Source organism: Martes martes (genome assembly GCF_963455335.1).
Source record: "Martes martes genome assembly, chromosome: 13".
Lineage (NCBI taxonomy): Eukaryota > Metazoa > Chordata > Mammalia > Carnivora > Mustelidae > Martes > Martes martes.
In genome coordinates, this window is record NC_137901.1 from 42,534,559 (window position 1) to 42,540,013 (window position 5,455).

A 5,455-nucleotide genomic window follows, 5' to 3' on the forward strand; every position below is an offset into this window, starting at 1 on the left:
TTAAAAATATTCTATATTCAGAAACTGGAAGCAGGTAGATGTAAGTCATGAAAATCTCTATATGTAGAGGAAGGAGAGAAGGGTTTCAAAGAAAGAAGACAAAACCCTGTTAATGCAGGCCTTTGTGGCATAAACTATGGAGTTTGATCTACATCTTAAAAAATCTGGGGAACCACGGAAGGATTTAAGAAAGATTTAATGAGATCATCATCATCATCATCATCTCAATGAAAGCTAACATACTGAAAACTTATTCTGCGCTGTGCATACTTTTTAGCATTTTTAAATGCATTATCTCATTTAATTCTCTTAAACACACACAGAAGTTAAGCATGAATTTTATCCCCAGATTAATAATCTGGAAATGAGTCTATTGCTTACAAAATTGATGCTCGGAAATGAAGGCCAGAATCTTCACCCGTGCCAGCTATAAAAGCCAGCCACCTTTAAGACACCACACTCTCTCAAAGGTGGCTTCTGTGAGGACTTGCTTGCTTCTTTACATCACTCCTCTGTAGCAAAGTCTCTCATTTGAGTTTCTGGATCCTGGATTGTATTCTTGTGCCTGAGCTCTTAGGAAGACTAAAAAAGCCAGGTCTAGTTCCCGTCTTAGAAAGGCAAGATTCATAAAGAGGGATATTCTTCAATCTGAGAAGAATTCTTCAAAATATCCTGAGAGGCCACACGATGTGTCAAAGGATCTCTAAAGCCCCCCAAAGATGGTATTCAAACATAAGACGAAATTTGGCACTATAGAAGCTTTTTTTTAAATAGAAGAATGGAATAGTATAAAAAGGATGTATTTCGAGATGAGTGATGCGTGGTGGGAGAGGAGTTCTGCCATGCAATAATTATGTGACCTCGAAAAATTATTGAGTCTTAAGGCTTAACTTCCTCTTCTATAAAATAGCTTACAATGACATGTAAACTAGATGCAATGTATAGATAAGGCAGGGAGAAAACAAAGCTGATTTTTTTTAAAGATTTTTTTTTTGTATTCTCTACACCCAACATGGGGCTCAAACTTACAACCCCAAAATCAAAAGTCTCATACTCTCCTGACTGAGCCAACCAGGTGCCCCCAGAGCTGATTTTTAAAAAACAACAGTTTCTGCATTCTAAGGTCTAAGCTAACATGTCTTAGACAAGCTTTTCACGTGAATATTTAGTTGTACAGAAGTAAGGCAAGGCTCTAGCACTATTCCTTTAAAAAGGAATATAGGGAATGATATTCACGAATATACTTGAGACTAGACCCCAAGAATTCTGTTTAGTAAATGATGTTATTATCTTTTTTTTTTCCTCTGAAAAGATAATTATAGCTTTAAAACAAAACTTCTTACAGTGCCTTAAATTGTGTTTGTTAAATGTGACACATCAGAGGAAGTTTGTTATTTTATTTGGGGGTAAAGGGCAAGTAGATCTCAAGGACGTGGAGACAGAACAGGGCGAAAGCCCAGAAAGGAAGTTAGGCTTTCGTTGTCTGCTTTGTAAATCTGTTATCTTCAAGATTTGCTTCAATCAATTCACCACACAGCCTCGTATTGAGTGTCATTGTGATTAAGGAGAAAGGATTGTGTCTACCCTTGGGACAGAGCTAACTGGGGAAGAAGGCTTATAGCTCAGAGCAGCCTTCACTAGACGGTTGGTTGCGAGAGCAGACTGACATAACCACAGGAGGTACCGTGAAGGGATAGGAAACAAGCAATAGCCAGGAAGAGACAGACTTTTGTTAGGATTCCTCAGAAATAACTGAGGGGGAGCTTGACCTAGATGCTCATGCAAGATGGAGCCCTGGCGGACACTGGTGGTGCTCCCTGAGTCAGACTGGTGGACCTTCTCTATGCAAACACCTCCCAGCTTCAGTGCACTTTGCAGCTGACTACCTGTGTTTGCTCTTCTCCGAGGACTCTTGCCCACACTTATGAGGAGCCAGAAGTATAGGGGAATGTATTCCCTCCATCCAGCCACAGTCCCTAACAATGACTGATCAGTGTGAGACACAGAGGCTCCTCTCCTTTGCCTCAAGTCTTGACAGTCCTGGGGTGTTTCTACATCACAGAGCTCCCTGAGGACTGGGGCTGAGTCTGGGATTCCACTTAAACCACAGGATTGTGTGGCTGCTTCTCCCGCTCTCTCCTGGGGGATCTTCCTTAACAAATCACTTGTACCTGAATCCTTACCTCAGGGATGGCTTCTGGAAGGATTAATAGAAGACCTGGTTCTGCTCAGCATGATTAGACAAGTTAGACCTCATTACCTGGAGAATTTAGGCATCATGGATTTAGTTACATAAAGATGCCTAATACACGGTTAATAATTGCTAATCTATCTCTTTCAAGCCTCCCCACCAACTTCCAAGTTCAGGCGGAACCTTAAATTAATCAATTCCCTGTTCTCCCTCCCTAAAAAGATCACAGCTTTTGGACAGACTTCATTATTTTAAGGGAACAAAAGGAGACTATCTGCAAAAGCTTTTTTTAAGTGCCACTTTTTTAAAAATAAGGAAATTTACAAATGGAAATATTTAAATTGTATTTAAATAGATTGTAGATATGAATTATTATTTCAGAAATAGGAATTGGGAGAATTTTTCAAAATGTAAAAAAATGCGAAAACTTTAAAAGTTTCCTTTTTATGGTATTTACTATACATTAGTTGTATTTTTAATTATAATGGCCCTTCTTTGTGGGGTGATTATGTAAACATCTAAATATGAAATTCTTGGTATCAAGGAAAGCAAATGATGTTTGCCAAGTAAATAGACATAACAGTTTGTAAACCAGTGTATACTAAATACTAAATACATTTTCTTTTCTTCCTGCCTGCCAAATATTGACTAATTCTTTTATTAATCATATTTGAATATCACTAGGCAATAATTACAAACGCAAACCTTACTTTTTGAACCCAACTATGTAACAACTACTTCACAAAGCTGAACTTTAGAAGTAGTATCCTTAATATATTCTCTCTCTTTCTTCATGTACAACTGCAAAAATATATGAAATATAGATTCTTTGAGTGATATAATATAACTCTCTTCAATATTTTGATTTGCTATTACTCATTATAAATCTAATTATTGACAAAAATGAAGCTTTCATTTCAACATGATTATCATCTATCATTTTGTGTGAGCTGGTCTGTACCATAAATATTTTACTATTATCAGATTATGATAAAATAGAGTTCTCTATTATGAGTTTCTATCATCCCAGAAAAAATAGACATTACTAAAAGCTTTCAAGTCAAAAATAGAAATCACCAGTGAAATTTAGTATGTGTATAATTTTTATAATGATGTTTGTTAAAGCCATAAGTATACGTTACATTTTGAAAATGGTTTTAAAAGCACATAAGGGGGTGCCTGGGTGGCTCAGTGGGTTAAGCCTCTGCCTTCGGCTCAGGTCGTGATCCCAGGGTCCTGGGATCAAGCCCCACATCGGGCTCTCTGCTCAGCGGGGAGCCTGCTTCCCCCTCTCTCTCTGTCTGTTGCCTACTTGTGGTCTCTCTCAGTCAAATGAATAAATAAAATATAAAATAAATTAAAAAAAAAATAAAAGCACATAAGGATGTGTTTGTGCTGCCCCATTTCTTAAGGACGGAGTGGGAAGCAAAGGCATCTGTATCACTATATGTGATAGTAAATACTTAATACTATTCCCTGTGATATTAAACACCGAATACTGTCTGTGGTATAAAATCTTGTTATCTCTAGCTGTGACATTAAATGCTACTGGCCAATGGTGCTACCACAAAAGTATATTTGCTGGCTTGAGCTGCAGCTCCTGCTGTTCCTAGAAATAACATTTCCTGGACTGCCAAAAGAGCACATGGCCCAATGATGGATAGGATGGACTTGACAATTAAGCCATCTGCTTGCTCTCTGCTTTTGCCTCTGCTTTGCTACTCAGCTCAAGCATGGCTGCCATTTAGAAGAAGGGCTGGACAAGGAAACGAATCTCTACCATATTTCCTAGATGATTTTAACTAATACCTTCCCAGACTGAAAGAGAAATTTGCACATGGTATTCGCACATGCTAGGCCACTAATGCTTGGAAGATGTTAAGTATCTCTAACCAAATTCATACACATAGAAAAACACTGGACTGGAAATTCAAATAGATTCTTCTTGTAGAACAAAACCACTGAGTCACTCAGATCTGATTCTACTGACACAATATTGTCTACCTCACGGAACAATTTCAAACCAACTATGACCAGAAGAAATAAGATATAACTCTTTTTATTTTTTCTTCCAAATTATTTTGTAGACTGAACTACACCAAAAACAAAACAAAACCAAAAACACAAAGAACCCTAGAAACTATATTTACTTTGTTATATTGACCTTCTAAGAGTTAGCAATACGGTGCCTAAAGACTGGATTTAATATATCTCATCATGTTCTCTCATAAGGTGGAATTACTTAGTTGATTGATTATATTTTTTTCTCCTTTTGAAACATTTTTCTAGCCCATTGGCCTGTTCTCTATTTCTGAGGCAAAAGTTGGCAGCCATTGATATATTCCGGAGTATTACCTATCAATCCAATGGAATTCAGTAATTTTAGGCTATGGCTCTATATTGATTTAGAGAGTAGGGTAGAGCTACCAATTTCTCTTAGAATTTTTTCCTATTGCAAAAGAAAAATTCATACTTTAGCTTTAGTTATAGATTTGAAAACTCAAGAATATTTCAAAAATGTTTATTTACTCTAAACAGAATAACATAGGTACTTATATTACAGAGAACAAAAAATATTCCTGTACCTCAGGAATACTAGATTTTTAATATAATTAAGGGACAAATTAATATTAAAGGTATCATTTTATAGATTAAATGCAAAAATAGAGATTCTGACCAATTATTATTGCATGATTTGGAAAAATTGAGATGTCAGCATTTTATTCATTTCAAACACAAACACTTAGTAAGCACCTACTTTGGTTTACAGTTATTTTAAGGCTGGGAGATACAAGAATAAGTACCTCCCCACCCAAAGAACCTAGATAGAGTCAAGCAGTGGAAATGAAATTGGCATACATTCAAAATGCAAGGTAGAAAAGACAAGCACGTGGGGTACCTGGGTGTCTCGGTCAGTTAAGCATCTGCCTTTGGCTTGGGTCATGATCCCGGGGTCCTGGGATCCAGCCCCATGCTGGGCTCTCTGCTCAACAGGGAGTCGGCTTCTCCCTCTCCCTCTGCCTGCTCCTCTCCCTGCTTGTGCTCTCTCTCTCTCTTTCTGTCACATAAATAAAAACTTTTTAAAAAAGCATGTATAAATGCCAATCGGCAATTAGCATAACATGTAGTCTATTTGATTAACTTTCTCCTATAATTCAAAAGTCACATATATGAAATTCTTTTATTTTCTGTCCCAAATATTCATGATGTTTCATTAGTCACTTTAGGAGAGAAAATGTATTTTGTGAAATCTCTAAAATAGTT